The sequence below is a fragment of the Melanostigma gelatinosum genome, assembly GCF_949748355.1.
Source record: "Melanostigma gelatinosum genome assembly, chromosome: 20".
Lineage (NCBI taxonomy): Eukaryota > Metazoa > Chordata > Actinopteri > Perciformes > Zoarcidae > Melanostigma > Melanostigma gelatinosum.
Window position 1 is genome coordinate 10,894,359 of NC_136653.1, and position 17,408 is coordinate 10,911,766.

Here is a 17,408-nt window from a genome sequence, read left to right on the forward strand (position 1 = left end):
GGATGGGTTGGCGGGGGGGATAACACATTTTGAATAGCATTCCAGAATAGCATTAGTCCATACATCCATCTGTGTGTGTGTGTGTGGGGGGGGGGGGGGGGGTGTATGTGGGTCTGTGCTCCCCAAAGTGTCCTGTTTATACTGTACATGTACTCCCAAAGCAGATGGGGGCCCAGCACTTAGAAACATATGTGAATCCCAACGTACACACACACACACACACACACACGAACAGAAGATCTCCCAATCCTGAAATGGAGACTGTAGCCCCCGTACGTTTGGTTTTAATTACACATGGATCAAAGTTTCGGTAAAATTTGGGGTATAGCAGAAAAGCATGCTTAGATAAATCATTACCGTACATTTTAACGTACCCCCTCCCCCCTTTCCGCTGCCCTCTCTCTTCCTGCTGCTCTCTTTTTGTATTGCTTTCTCTCTCTCTCTTTTTTTGTCCTGCTTATTCCATCACCCATTTTCTCCTGCTCCCATCGTTTTTTTTTGTTTTTTTTATCCAGAACAAAAGCCCGACTTCAAGCCCTTTTTTCCTCTTCTTTTTACATCTCAAACCAGTGAGCACAACTCGGTTTAAAACCTGTCAAACATAATATTTGCCCGCTTGCACCTACTTCGAATGTTCCACTCTTAAAACACACCATATTTGTTGCTAGGGCCCTCGTTTTATACTTTGGCTTTGATGCCACATGGTGAATTTCCATGAGGAAGCTAGTGCAAAGCTTAAGCGGACGCTGGCAGCGTCCAAAATGCTAAACCACTTTTTTGGATGCCCTCCTTCTGCCCACTCCATATAATTTTTAGTGAACAGTTTTCTTTCACAAGGTAGGCTACGTGGTAAATGTTTCAACGGTATTTCCTTGTCGACCATACACACTTGGCAGGTGTCTGCAGAGAGGGGTGTTTCAACCAGAGCTCAAACACTGGTATTTAATTTAATAAATCAGGGTTGTATTCTTCTTTTGTATTTCGGACAAATAGAGTGTTTTTTAATGTATATTTTTTGCTTCTTTTTAGCTGAGCTATTGTGCTTTTCACAAACATTACACGCTACAGTAGGTTATGTCATAGGGAAGAAAATGTATGTTATAGCTGCTTTGGGCTCCTATGGTGATAAATGATGTGAATGTTTTCACCAATGGAAAAAGGCTCTGTAGTAGGCAACATTTCCAGCCGCTGTTCGGTTTAAGGAGCCTCTATTTGTGTGTACGTGCATGTGTATGCGTGCTGTTAGTTTTCTGGGGCTACAACTCCTGACTCGAGCACTTTCTGTTCATTAGAGACTGGTATGAAAAAGATTAATTTAAGTGCTGACCGGTATCTTTCTCTTAAAGCCTGGGACCTGGCACTGGGCCAGATAATTATAGGCCCATTTGGGAATAAGAGTTCTAATGCTCTGGACTTTATGTACATGTGAATGGCTTTCATTAAACAATTGTGATGCTGATTTTATGGCCTAATTAAGGATACAGTACTGCAGAGATGCACCGCAAGGGTATAGGTGTTTTGAACAAAGACAGGAGTGTGTGAGAAACGCTCCTGTTGGACTGCATTGTGTGCATGTCAATACATGTGTTTTCCCGTGCATGTTTATTTGAGAAACCTGACACTCTTTGTTATCCCTTTGAGTCTGTATTTCCCCGAACCTGAGCCCAGCCATCTCATCCTTTACTCTTGGTAAACACCATTGTGAAGTGAAAGTGAAGGGTCCGTGTGTGTGTGTGTGTGTGTGTGTGTGTGCGCGCACTTAGCTACATGTTCATGTACAGACATTGCTGTGTCCTTCATAGACAAAAAAACCCAATGTGCCACCATTGCTGAGATAAATTGCTCTTCTCTGTGTACAATTAGAAGTGTTAAAGAAAATTGAGTGCATAAAAAAATGCCAGTTTGCATCAGCGGAGCAAGCATAAATTAATTGCCTACTCAACATGGAGGACTTGGAGGCCATTTTACTTTGAGGGTCGTCCAAAAGTTTTTTTTTTTGTTGCCCTTCTCTATAATGAAGTTACGCCTATAATGAATAGAGCTGTTTAGTAAAATTCAAGCAGAAAAAGAAAAATATGACAGATTACAAGTCATGGGTATTCCATCATCGATTTTATAATTTGAACAATTATTTTCGCTGGATTCGTTGGAGGCATTCTCTGAAGTTAAATTGTTACAGGGATTTCTCTCCCTCTGACTGTTTCTCTGTTGCCGGCTCTGTCTCAACCATTTGACCATTTGTTCAGCCATAAAGAACACTGTGAGGAGGCGCGTGTGTGTGTGCGTGAGTGTGTTTTTCTTACGTGTATCCTCGCCCTGTGCTCCGTCATGTGTAAGCTCCTCGTAAGCCAGACCAAGCAGAAACACTGGGGCCTTTTATGCATACTTTACTTTCTGTCATTTGTTTCCCCTTTCGCTCCCTCTGTCCCTCACAAAAAGGGAAGGGAGATGGCATCTTATGGAGGTAATTATTTCTGAGAGCCCGGCCCTGTCATCCATCCGTCCACCACCCCACCACACACACACATCTCCATCCCTCTATATGCCCCCCACCCTCCACCCCGCCACCACCTAACATGCATTAAAGAGGGAGGGAGAGGGCCCTCTTTGTCTGAGTCCCCCTTTTAAACAAAAGACCTCTTCTGACTTAGAGAGACCGACAACACTTTCATCGTGAGTGTACGTGTGTGTGTATGTATGTGAGTGTGTGCGTGTGTATCCAGAGTCGTTTGTTTTCCCTGAGTGATAAGGCTCTGGGTCATTTTTGGTTCCAGTAAAATTAGTGTCGCTGTTCTAACCATTTAGAAAGCAGCTGTAGGCTAAAAACAGAGCCTAATGGACACTTATTGTCCTTATATGTGCCTGTGCTCCAAGCAGGAAGTGATGGAATATGAGAGCAAGTGTGGCTTCTTGCATGTTTCCAAGTGCGCCGACTTTGCTTGTTTTCAATTTTACCCAACCCAAACTGTATGTGTCTGGAAGCACTGAAAACGATCATTCAATTTTCAATGTGGGAAAGGGCTTCACTGTTTCCCAAAGAGCATTTTGATGCGATGACACCAATGCATCTTTTGCGTTATTAGGTTTTCCCTCCTTCCTCACTTTCACGTCTTCATTTTATACTCCCCCCCCCCCCCCCCCCCCCCCCCCCTCTGGGTAGTGGGGGTGGTTTCGCCATTCCAGCGGTTGTCTTCTTTTTTCTTCGGAAGACAGAAGTCTATTTCCAAGGTTTGTCTCAGTAATTTGTGGCCATAACATAAACATTCACGGATGGCCGGAGGAGTGAGAGAAAGGATGCAACACACACCCAGATCTAGCTAACCGCTAGAGTTAGCGCAGCGGTGGCCATTTTCTTTTTCAAGTCAGACTGCAGTAGGTATGACCAGCTGACTAGCTCATCAAAGAACTCTTTTTTCTTCCTTTTTTAGTGTTTTATTCTTCTGTTGCAAGACATCTATGTTTAGATTAGACGTTTAATAGGTTAAGGCAGCCAATTATATTACATATTGATTTGCTTTCTGATTGCCTACAGATAATAAATTATTCGTGACCTTTTCTTTCTCATTTACTGTGAAAAAGGAAGTTACTTACATAAAAGGTAAAGTCCACAGATTTCAGTACGGCTGGATCCATTCCTCATACAATAAAAGCGTGGAATGTTATTTTATGTGCCCAACATGAGTAAAAAGCGGTTCCTGGGGAGAACTATTCTGATGAGAGAGATGTGATGTCAGCCAAGAGGATTATTGTGAAATATGTAGTTTTTTTATTGCTGTACATTTATCTGCAGACAATACGCTGCATTTTAAATCATTTGTCAAATCAAAATAAGACACATTCATATATGTATATTATTATATTTTCGGCAAGTAGCAATTTTCCCTAAATTTCCCAAAACCATATTCTCTGAGGCTGAGGGAGTAAAAGATGTGGTCATTTTTTGAATAATTCCATCCAAGTGAATTATAATTACTTTGCGGTTTGTGTGTGCACGTTGGAAAAAAAAGGGCAGCAAGCTGACTTGTGCCTGAGAAAAAAAACGAGCCTTGTTCACCATAAGCTATTTTTGAAATGGTGTGTTGGGGCGGTATGGGCTCAGGCCGATTGTTTTTCTTTGAGTTGAGCAGCTCTTTGGTGGAGGGGTATTACCCGGGGTTAAATTGTTCCCTCATGTTTTCCGCCAAGGTTCTGTGCCCACCACACTGACAGTTATAATTTGCAGAAATTGCACTGATTATCTGAATTAGCATACCTGACCAATGCCACATTAGTCTTATTTACAATACAAAGCCGTGGGGGCTATGAGGACGCATACTAAATATGACTTAACCCTTTGAAGAGGGGGCTGGCGTCACGGGGCCAGGACGTCTTTCACGTCAGTGATATCACAAAGAGCTTAAGGCCCCGCTCCATATGGAACCGAAAGCCTCTAGAAGGTCCTGGAAAAGGAAGTGTTGAATGTAAGGACCATATTGAAAGCACAGGGTTATTGCATGTTTTCCATTACTGACAGTCTCTTTCAATATTTCTTTCAGGTCTTGTCCCCATCTTGTCTTTACTTTTTTTCTGCCTTCAGCCCCCCTCCCACCACCACACCCCCCCCCCTTTTTTTCCGCCCCTGCTCTTCTTGATTTTCTTCTCCCTCACCTCCATTCTTTTCTCACCCCCGATCCCCTCATACACCCTCTGTCCATTGACTCTTAACCACAGATGGACAAAACAATGGGCCATGTCACACAGCATTAAGACAAACAATCCGGTGATGGAAGGAGGGTTGTGTGGAGCCGGAGCCGCGGTAACCAGGCAATACACTCACTGGGTCCAAGCAGCCACTAATCTCAGACCGCGATGATACAATTCACAGATGGACATTAAAGGCAGCCTTTATGCACACACACTCACACAAAGAAGAGAGCAGGAACTTTACTTTAGAAACTATTGTCAGGTAGAATTTCTGTCATTCCTGCAGCAGCAGCAGCAGCAACAACAAATTATTTCCTACTGATCCCTTCTTCTTCACTCTCCTCTCTCTTTCTTTTACCTCATCCATCAGTGGGAGGTATGGAATTGATAGCAGCTATTGATTACCTATAGCAAAGGCTAATCGTCGCTAACCGGAGGAAGCTTTGCAGCTATAGCAGCTGTCAGTGGCTTGTCGTATATGTGTGTGTGTGTGTGCGTGTCTATATGACCCTCCAGCTGTTCAGCAGCAAGAGCTTTTCCTCCCCAACGGTTACTTACAGCAGACTAATGGCCTTAAAGCAAAACAGCACATGCAAAATAATATATATCCTAGACGTGGCTTCTCTTTTGAGAATAAGGGAAATAGTATGTTATGTCTGCTCAAAGAAACACTGAGAGACATGCCCCGTTTCACCTCCCCACCTATGTGAATGAGACCCATCTCCCTCTCTCTCTCCTTTTCTTCATTTCCCTAATAGGAAATTTGAGCACACTGTGTGAGATTAAAGTGGAGAATCAATGCCTTGTGAGCAATAATTTCCAGACAAATCTCTTTCATCTTTTTCTCTCCCTTTCCCCCCCCCCCCCCGTTCTCTCATTCGTTTTCCCTCCAACCTCCTAATGCTAACAGGGGGTCTCATGTCATGACATCTCTTTCGCTTTTATCATGTCCTAATAACACTCTGAAAATAAAGAGAGAAAGAGGAATGTGACAGAGGGGGGGAAAGCATGCTGGAGAAAAAGAACGAGAAATGGATGGACTGATACCAATCCACTGAATGAGCCTTGGTCTTGATTTGTGCTTTGATGTGGATGTCTTTGTGCGAATTAGACAAATATGCCCGCTCTTCATAAGCTGCCATCTCCCCCCTCCCTGCTATTTTTCATGAAGGATGGAGGAAAATAAGGAAAACATGAGTGACAAGTTCATTTAGGAGCACAGAAATATACATTTGGGTGACTGAATAGAGAGACAAAAACAATGGTGAACAGATGCTGTTGCTATGTAAAAGTGCAGTATGCATAAAAAAGTAGCCTATAGAGGGCGGTTTAATAAAATAGAAAACAAAGAGAACGTACGGTATATGCAGAAAAGACACAAGGGTTTTTGCTTGGTTGGGCCCACAAGGTGCTTTACCCACGATGGCACATAAGGCTAATGGGCAAGGATATACAGACGCACGCACACACACACACACACACACACCTTGGTCAGGCTTTTGTTTCAAAAGAAGGTTAATGGGGAGTGAGGAAGAGGAGCGTTGCAATTTTCTGCTCTTTAGGAGCCAGAGAATTCTCCCCAATGTAAGAGAGACCAGACTCTCAGCGTAATAGGCATTTTACACCCTCATCACCTCTTACACACAAACACACACACACACACACACACACAACCACAAACACGAACACACACTCACCAGAAACGTGTGGGAGTGTAATAGGCATTATATGGTGTGTATTGCCGGTCCCCAGAGTGCCAGTAAGTGTTAGACATGCATAGAGTCGGCAATGAGACAATCAGCATGCTGAAATTGAAACCTTGTCTGGAGTCACACAGGAGGGGAGGAAGAGGAGAGGAGCAAGGAGTAGATTAAATAAAAAAAAGAGTAGAGAGGTGATGGGAGCACAGATGGCAGGAGAGAAGGAGATAAGGAAGCAGAATGAAAGGAGAAGAGAGATGGAGGGAGAGGAAATAGGAACTGATGTTTGTTTAATTGCCTCATAAGTGATGACACAGATAATTATGTCAATAAAAAGAGATCCTTCTCTTAGACAGGGCCGATGAGCAGCTGTATCTGTTTTTGTGTGTGAGTGTGTGTCGCCCTGTCTCTCCGTATAGCCCCATCAACTGTCGTCCCCTCCAGCCACATCGAGTGTAGGACACCATTAAAGCATTACGGTTTGTGTCATATCAAATCATTCAGCTTAATTAACAGAAACACACACACAAGACACACACACACACACTCATCATTTGGAATCATTTTAATTACTCTGTAACATCCTGATTATTAATATCTCCGCTTCATATACCTGGGGATATGAAGACGAGTTCACCTGTGTTTGCAGGCGTGTGTGTCCATGTGTGTGTAAGTGATGCTCCCTTGACTTCATATCTAATTGTCTTTTTTAATGACAATATTCCTCTGTGTGCCGGCTGTATGTAATGAGTCAGGGTGTGTCAAAGTGCAGGCCTGAGCTGTCTGCTTGAGTTAAGCTCTTTCCGTCTACTGTAGAAGCCTCCGGCGTACACACACTCTCGCGCGTACACACACACACACATACACACACACGTGGCGCACACTCAAAGAGACAGTATCAATGTGGGAGTTCCTGTATCTGACATGAGATTAAGAGGGCCAAGTGGAGGAACGTCGAAGAACTGCCCTGTTGCATTTGCAAGAAAAAGGACCATGCTGTCACAAACACACATCTACACACACACACACATACACACACACACACACACACGCAAGCATCCTGTGCTGTAAGTGAGCAGTAGCCTCCCTTGCATTATTCACAGTGGCCGAGTGATCGAAGCCTGGTTCAATAGCACTAAAGCGGCGCACGCTGGAGAGATTTGTCTTACAAAACCTTGACACACACACACACACACACAGGCGCACATATGCTCTCACACACATTGATTTTTGGTGGTGGGAATCTCCCAGGCTTTGGTCGAAAGGCAGGGACGTGAGAGGGGCTTCCCCCTTCAGAGCAACCCCCTGACAAACACACACATTCACACGGACACTATCATTCAGAACCTTACACACACGCACACGCACACACACACACACACACACACACGCACACACACACACACACACATTGCATAGGCAAATACTGTAAGTACATCTTTAGTTCTCTCAAAATGACATTTGATGATGATGCGATCCAGTGATAGCATGAATATGAAAATGAAAGAAAAGATTGGAGATGGGAGACGAAAGATCTACCGCTTAGATCTGATGGGGTTTCATTTACAGTAAGATGAGCTGATGGTAAAATCAAAAAGCAAGGAAAAAGTCTCGCTGATCATATTTCTTTTTTGCTGACTCTCCTGTTTTGCATTCTACCATCAGGGTTTGTTTTTTTTGCAAGCAAGGCAAAAAAAAGAAGAGAAGAACACGCATTGCCAGATATGTCGTATCTTTCCACTGCAGTGTGTGTATACGTTTGCACAGACACGAACAATTTGAAGCCTTCACTTGATTTGAATGGCGATTTTCTTCGAACACAATCAGTCACTTCATTCAGTTTTTCTATTTTGTTCAGAGCGGCACGGGCAGCGTCGCACACACCACCCCCTCTGGCGTCTTTGGCGTATTAACATGTATCGACAAGCCAGCACTCGCATGCCTGTAAACACTGACGTAGAACCTCACACATACTCACACCTCTGTCCCCTGAAGACATGTGATCAACCAGACCCAATCCCTTGTAATCATCTGGAACCTTCCCACACACACATACACACACATATATTTCCCATTGAATCCTGGGTAATGGTTTGGGGCAGGGGGCTGAAGCGGTGGGCTTCTTTCCCTTAGCCCCAGTGTCTTAAGCTGCCATTGATTAAATGTTAACTGATATACTCGGCCCTGGCAATCTTGTTAGAGCCGGAGCAGGCAGGCATCTAGACAGACAGTTTAGGACCCGCGCCCTCCTGATCAATAGCGCAGATAAAGATTTCATCCATCAATGAGCTCCCAAAACAAAAGGTATCTGATACCTGATTAGGCCCGTGGGGACAAACACACACACAGATTTGAACATCAACACACACTCACATATTACCACATTTCTTGAAGCACATGAGGGGACAAACAAACACACTGGGATCACAAATGAATGCAGTGGGACATACAAATCTGTACGTAAGCTTAAGTCAGCACACACTCACACACATTCCTTTCACTCACTATTTTGTCCGGAATAATACCTTCGCTAACCCCATCTGAAGTCGATCAGTTCCACACCTAATGCTGTAACTACCACACGTACACACACGCAAACGCACACGCACGCACAGTCGAGTTTGCAGATAAGGCAGCCCTTGACTTTTCCCGGATGAAGGTTAATTATGCCGTGTTAGTTCACTTAGTTGTGTGTATTTGTTTGTGCATGCAGGTGTACGTGCATCTTTTCCCAGTACTTTGTGCGTATAGGTGCTTCCTCAAAAGCACAAGCATTTAGATCCTCAGAGCATGCCAACGGCACCGCAAAACGGCTGAATCAATGTCTGGGCGACCACCAATGTTAAAGTGTATCAATAATGTTCCCCGATCTTGTTTTCCCGGCTAACGTCACACGGCATTTTGAAAGTCCAAGCCTTTTTGCCGCAATTAAGACTTAATTATAAATCGATATCAGAAGTCATTTGAATATTGATTTTTCCTTTTTCTTCAAATTGTTAACATATTCTCCACCCTGTCTAAGCTTTTTTTTTGTTGTTCCAACTTCAATCAATACTTCCCTTTACAGTTGTCAGAGAAGGGCTTTGGCATAATTGGAGGCAAAAACACAACGGGATATCTTCAAAGGGTTTAAACCCCAGAGGTGGTCAGGGGTTACAAAATGTCACAGCCCCTTACAATTCTGATGGATTTGCAAATACAGTTAATGACGCTTTGTGCTTGTCAAAGAGTGATCTCATTTTGGGGCATATTGGATGACATTTGTTGTCACAATGCCAAAATGCATTTCCATAATTTTCACGGCTGACATTTACTTTGATATGACACTGTATCAGAGCGCACTTCAAACAGTGATATCCATGCAACCTGCATTTCATTTGATTAAATGACATCTTTGCTTTTTATTTTCCTGCTCAACCATTTTGAGGGGCTGTGAGATTTTCAAGTGGCGTGTCAGGGGCAGGGAGTCTAATGCATGGAAACATGGAGCTTTCTGTTTTCTGACGGCTAGCAGAGATAAGGAAGAGATATGGCTCTACCCCTGGCTCAAATCTAAAACAGATCCCGCTGGGGGGTTCGGGGAGTTAAGAAAGTGAAGGAAAGGAGAAAGGGAGGGGTGGAGGTAGCAAGAAAACGGAATATTGTCAATCCTCTAAGTGTCTGGCGGTGTCTTTCTTTCTTCCCCTCTTTCTCTCACTCTTTCTCTCCCCCACTCTCCCTCAGTAATCTGATTTATTCGAAACATATGTGTGCTGCTCTGTCTTTGTCTGCTTCTATTAGGGCCAGTGGGGGCCCATATGACATTGTTTAGTCAGTCATGAAATGGACATTTTTGGCATGTTTTTGAGAAAGTCAGAGGAAAGCCAACACTCCTTATTTGTAACTGTCTGCGAATACCATCTCCGGGGCAGTTGCCCCCAGGTCTGTGTATTTCTGTGTGTGTGTGTGTGTGTGTGTGTGTGCGTGTGAACGTATGTGCCCATGTATTACAGGCTCCATGTGTTCCTTTTGGGGATGATTCTGAGCAACCTAATGAATATTTGGGTTTGAAGATATTTTTCCTTTTCTTCCATGACTCTATTCTTCTTATGTTGAAGGGTCCTACCAGCTTCCTTAACCTCAACACATAATAAGGCCCTGATGATACACGCATTTTTGTTTTGCACCCTCTTGTATGGCAACAGACATGTCGCATGGACTTATTGTCAGTGTGCAGCTATGCGGTGCCCCCGACTCAACCGAATCCCCCATCAATAAGACATGTATTCATAGAAAAAGTGTTGCGAATGAATAGAATGAATGGAAACATGAAGTCATTTCTTGTCATAATTCTTTATGTGTAATTCACACAAACACACTGCTATTGTTTCTAGTAATTATGTATTGAATGCAGCATGCATACCAAACGTGTTGGAAATATTATGAATGTGTAGTTCTTGAAAATGAGGATTCACGTTTCTCTTGTGCAAAATCTAATTTCTAAGCTACACAGCCCTAAACAATACATCTTTTCATGATCCTACAACTGTATTTCTATCTTTCCTTTCCATCTACTTCAATCTTTTGTTGGATTTCCATCCAGGCTTACAGTTTCTCTTTTGGTGGCTCTGAAAGCAGATGTTTTTTATGCAGCTAAAAAGGGGATACTGGCCCAATAGGATAAAGATCTGTTTAAGCATTATCCATTTGGCCACTGCCCGTCACAAACCTATTTTAAGCATAGACACAAACACACACGGCCATTCTCTGAAACCACGGCAGCCATTTTATTAGATTCCCGATTCCCTGCCTCGCATTAGTTCTCGGAAAATAAATAAACCTTAAATACATGACAAGGACCAGTCTGTGTCGATTGGAAACTATATCTAGCCTGCTGGTACCTTTTGTTTACAAGTGTAGTGATGGATGGACAGATAGAGAGAGGCACTGAGGAACAAATAGGATAGGTATATGGATGGATAGCTGTGTATAAAGATATAAAAATAGATGGACAGATAGGTGGATAGATAAACGGATGGATGGAGAGACAGATGAATACGGCAGGGAGATCTTGTTGGCCTGATAGAGTTGAGCAGGTATGCCGAGAAACAGCTGCTTTCTTCATTAGGTTCATCTATCGATCTCGGACCCTAGCTGTGCGTGTGTGTGTGTGTGTGTGTGTATGTGTGTGTGTCTGTCTGTTTTGAGGCAGAGAGCGGGGAAAGACAGCAGCTTCTGTAGATAAGTGCTGGTAATAGAACAGAATGAATTCTTATCACAGAGATGGGATGGCCATTAACCCTCAGCTTCTTGTTCTCTCTCTCTGTCTCTGTCTGGTCCGACTGTCGTTCTCTCTTTCTCCGTCATTCTGTGTCTCTCTCCCTCCGTCCTCCGGTCTGGACCTGCCAGGGTCACGTTGGTGAGCGTGTGTGATATTTCCACGATGTGTGTGACTCTCCGAGAGTGTGTGTGTGTGTGTGTGTGTGTGTGTGTTTTGCGGCTGCCGCTGTGCTCTCTGCCCCATTGGCCAGATGTTTATAATCAGGGCTAGATAAATATTGGGCCACAGAATCATAAAAGACCAGGAAAAGCAAAAAATAGGGAGGGGGGTCAGTTGGGATAAAACAGAGGAGAGGAATCTTCTTTTCAAATTATTCCTAAATCCCTCAGTAAGCTTGCCGTGCCGCCTCTTCAATTCACCTACTCAGCCTACGGTGATTCAAACAGCCGAAATGCAATATGGCTGTTGTGTAAGATGTTTGCGTGTGTGTGTATGTGTGCACACACGTGTGGAGGTGTACAGTAGGTGTGCTCGCCCATTGTATGAAGCCAGGTGTTGCGGCAATTGTTTTTTTTCCACCACTGAACCTTTTGAAGCCATATTTTTGTCCTGTGAAAACCTTTTGTATTTGCTATTAAAGAATCATTAATATCATCCCCCCCCCCCTCCGCCCCAAGTGCTCACAGCACTGAAAATGAAACCCCTCTTAACACGAAACAACAGTTTTTGTCTGCGCAGCAAGCAAGACACGGCCAGCCTTTAATCTTAGCTATGTTTATTCATATGATTTTCTTTCTTATTTCTTTTTTTTTTTCAAAAGAGTAATAGGTGTTTTGTTAGTCGCCTGCAAGACAGCGGAGCGGGCAATTTGAGCGAAATAAAATACAATGAAGTGTCTCAGGAAGTCGTAATTGACAACAACAAAGCAAATTTGGAACTGCTGATACAAGCATTTTATTTTTCACACAAAAGTCATTTATTTCAGCTTATTCTGTCAGTTCAACTTATTGACATTCACACCAGAAGCGTATTAAATGTGACAATCCTATTGTCTGGCTTTCACAGTCGACCCGCAAAACAATAGATATTTTTTGCTGGTGTAATAAGTTCTCATGTGTTTTAAGCAATAAGTGTGGGGGTGGGGGTGGATTGGAGCGTGTGGATGGAAACACGTGTGTTTGCTTGTGCTGGTGTGTGTGTGTTTACATGTTAGCATGTGGGCTGTGGGCCTCTGTGCATGAAATACATTGAGCGCCGTGTGGGAGTTAATGTGTGTTATGTGCAGAGTGGTTCGTGTGTAGGTGTGTGTGAGCGAGTGCAGGTGTGTGTGCGTGTGTGTGTCAGTTATTCCCAGGCCCTGTGCAGGAGCTGTAGCCCCTCTCCGCTGGGTTGATGTTTAGTATTTTAGACATGCTACATTAACAACATCTGGTTAAGATCTAAATGCTTGTTAAACGCGCTGAAATTCGTGGGGGGAAAAGGTACAGGGAGAACGAGGGGAGAGAGAGAGAGAGAGAGAGGGGATAAAGAGGGAGAGTAGGGTAAATAAAGATTTGAGGGTGAGAGAACGGGAGGGAGGGAGATCAGTAAGTCTGTAAGGTTATTACCCTAGCAGTATTACCACTGGCCCTTGACTGTGTGTGTGTGTGTGTGTGCGTGTGCGCGCATAGCTCTGACTGTGTGGGATGGTGTAATGTTTCAAAGCTTTCCCCTTTAAAACCTAGAGGCCAAACTAGAGCCACGCGCGGCGCAGGAATGTGACATCACAGGGCCCCGTATTCCTTGCGTACACACACAAACGCACGCACACGCACACACACATGGTCCCGTGGTCTCACAGGGGACATGACCAGAGTTGTAAGAAGAAATCAGCATCAACATCATGACTAAGTGGGGGAGACATGGCAGTCATGGGTGTTACGCAAAAGATTAAGACTGCACTACTACCACAGATACATCAGACACATACCAAATCGAGTCTTTATAAGTGTTTTTGGACATATACCACAACAGCACACGCACTATTGTAGCATATAGAGTCCTAACAGCCATACAGCAATGGCTTCTCAGTCTAGTAGTTAAAGCATTTCCCATATATTTCTCATAATATTTTCTTTGGCAGCAATTACCGTTTCACTTGACGCTCTGCTTTCATAGTGTCCGTGATTTAAGATAAACAACAATGTAAAAAGAGTATTTTTTTTTTTTACTCCTTTACCCCTTTAATGAGCACCATCCTAGCCCAAGGGAAGCAAATTAGAGGCAGCTCGGCCCAGCTAATGAATTCAGCCATTTTGGTGCCTCCGTGTCCAGTTCCTCCGCGTGGCATTGCTCTACGGTCCTGTGCTGTACGACCGAGTCCTCCACCGGGCACATAACGACCCGGCATGACGGTTATGGGCCCTTAGGGGGAGACGGGAAAGGGAGCGAGTGGTCTCAGAGCAGGTCATTATACAGCTAGAGGGCACACACACACACACACACACCACACCACACACACTGACACTTTCAATACATCCTCCATTGCCTCCATCTCCCATATGTCTACTCTTCCATTCTTTCCGAACGTCTCTTTCTATATATCTTTCTCCACATCCTCCTCTGTCTGTCTGTCAAAACCTGTTTTGCTATTTTATTTTTGACTGTGATATTTTGTAGTAACTGTGAGATATCCTTCTACGGAAATTGTACGGAAATAATTCAGATCACAATTTTCTCTCAGGTCATGTAACCCAAATATGTTGCGTTTGGGGATCTTCAGGAGTTTTCTATTGGGCAAACAAGTGAGTTATTCATCCAGGGACCTAATTGGTTACACTGGCTTCCAATTAATAGTTACATCTAAAACCAGACTGATTTGGCTGTATCCTTGATCAAGACTCACTTAATTATTCGTCCTTTCGAACGGTTAAATATAGGCTGGTGTTGGTTGCAGGGTAATCGGACCCGGGTCTGTGGTTAGCTCGAGCTCACCGGCCGGCTTTAATGTTCCGACCGACCCACATCAAAGAGAGTCCCACCAGGCTGCCAAAATCACACACCCTCCACAGCCTGACCAACTCCCTGTGTGTGTGTGTGTGTGTGTGTGTGTGTGTGTGTGTGTGTGTGTGTGTGTGTGTGTGTGTGTGTGTGTGCGTGGGCACAAGGCAGTGGAAGGTGACTGCGAAAGTTTTGCTCTTTGAGTCCTCTGGTAACGATTAAGTTGATGGTTAAGAGTCCCTGCCACAGAACCCTCTCCTATGCTCTCTCTCTTTCACACACACACACACACACACACTTGCACATGACAACTCACATGCAAACACATGCAGTTACTGTCTCACTCACTTGATCAATGGCCCACATCCACACCAACACACTTTAAACATGTGCACACACACACACGCAGCTTCACGCGCACTCACGTACACATGTGTGGTGTGTAACTGTCCGGGTCAGTCGGAGGGCAGACGCTGTGCTGATGTATTGAGAGAGCTCGTCTGGGAATGTCCTCAGTGTGGAAACACATTCCCCGTATGCACGCACGCACTCACACACTCACCACAGGTCTAACCGGCTAGAAGGGGAAAGGAGTGAAAAAAACCCACTGATGAGGCCCAGATGATCACCCCTCCTTTCCTACTTCTTTTTCTCTTTCTTCACCCACTCTTCACCCTCATTCCTCCCTCTCTTTCCCTCTCTCTGTTCATTGTCTCTCTTTTTCTCTTGTGTCCTATCTAGCTACAGGTAGACTGCCCCCTAGAGGTTCGTTAATATGGTGGTTTAGAAATGTCATGATCAAGCGCTGGCTTCATCTGTGACCACTTTCTCCAAAACCCATATCCTCCTTTCTTTGTATGTTCAATTTGCTTTAAAATGCGAACATGAAATGTGCGATCATAGCTTCCAAACATCATATCACAACAGTATCAAGCTAATTAAGGTTAAACTTAAGGACATCAGCTTACACTGGTTATTCTCTGAGTATGTTAGAGATTGTGTGCATGATAATGATCACTAACTTGTTCTGGTTATCCAACATGTTTGTTTGAAGTCACAGCAGATAATATGAATTTGTTATGGAAATGAAAAGCTCCATAGTGATGATATTATATCATATCATTTATATGATAATACAAATGTACAATTAACCTGCAATAAAGGCAGTAATATATCTATTTTTACATACATTCGGTGGAGTGAAGGACTGAAAGCAGACAATGACAAAAGAGATGAAAAGGTGTTCTTCTGCTTTTTGAGATTTTTTTTTGTTTCCCTTTTAAAATATCGTCCTGACCTTGCAGTATGTGGGATCTTCGAGAGCTTATTTTCCCCTCTCTGTATTCCTGGTTTGACCCTTCTCCCTCCCCTTCTTTTCTCACTCTTCTGTAAAACATGGTGTTCGATTTGTGCCATTTGCTTTCCTTTGGCATCGAACAAAAGTCAAGTGTAGAGAAAAGACAAACCAATGATGAAAGACAAACCCGCTACACACAGCAATATTTACACGCACGCACACACACACTCATGATTCCTCTTTCCCTCTATACGAAGGTGGGGTGAATTAAAATACAAAGATGGACGCTGCAGCACCAGCAGTGAAAATTGCAATTTCTGCAGCCCGGGCTCTCTTGGCTGACAGGAGATATTTCATCCCCGTTGTCACCAACGTATTAATAAAACATCAGGAGCAGAGTGCAGTCCCAGTCTCTCTCTCGCTCTCTCTCTCTCTCTCTCTCTCTCTCGTTCACACACAAACACACACACACATGTACAAGGACACGCATACACCTTGAGATAGGCTGTGTATACACGTGCAGAAAATGCGCACAGCACTCACACACATGTACAAATGCAAAAATACAACAGCGCTCATGTATATGAACACACACACACACACAACCACAGTTCTCCTCTTCAATCACATGCCAGCATCTGCCATGAAAATTTCATGCTGTATATAATGTCCACTTAATGTGTTGGCGCTTAAAGCAACGGCGCCAGCACTTAGTCTATGTGTCTGTCCGTGTCTGTGTGTCTTTTGCTGTGTACGTATGTGTGTGTGTGTGTGTGTGCCCCGCTGTATGTGAAAGGGTTAATCATATCATGTTTCCAAGGGGGGTTTTGCAGACCCCTTGTGCTCGTCATACAATGGCCAAAGTGATTGTATGCAAATGCAGGCTGACCTCAATGCACCCTTTGCCTGATTTCTATGAATATGGCTCCGTGCGAGTGTGTGTGTTGTAAAATATGGTTATTAAGGCAGTGCAGGATTGATGAGTGCAGCTCTTTTTACACTCTCTCACACAAACACACACTCTCACAGACACATCCACCAGTTTCATTCTCTGGCAGAGTGAGGGGTTTGTGGTGAAAGAGACCCCTCCTTCCCCCCGCTTAGAAGACATGAAATTTTTAACGGTTTGCTCTGTGTGTGTGTGTATGTGTGTGTGAATATGATACAGCGTGTGTATGATTTGACGCCTGTGTGCAAGTGTTTCTTTTTGAGTTTGCATTTGGGTGTGCTATCCTGAGATGGAGGAGGTTACTATACGTGTGTATTTATGTTTTGTGTGTGTGTGTTTGTGCTGAGTGTGCGCATGCCTGGTTATCTGGCCTCTCTCAGACTGCTCAAAATTCATTACAAAGTGACATCAGCCCAGCCGGAGACAAATGATGGCTGGATGAAAGGGAGCGCTGGGGCTCGGCTAGGATTAGTGTTAGCTTGCGCTGGCTACACATATACACACGTACACACAAAGCACACACACACACACGCGCACACA

At 44.0% G+C, this 17,408-nt stretch overlaps 1 protein-coding gene across 1 annotated transcript in view; it reads left to right on the forward strand.

The window, feature by feature from the left end:
• The window catches only part of zfhx4 (zinc finger homeobox 4), a gene marked incomplete at its 5' end in the record, with an annotated part of 58,696 nt that overhangs the window by 21,481 nt on the left and 19,807 nt on the right, over nucleotides 1–17,408 (forward strand). The window lies entirely within an intron of this gene.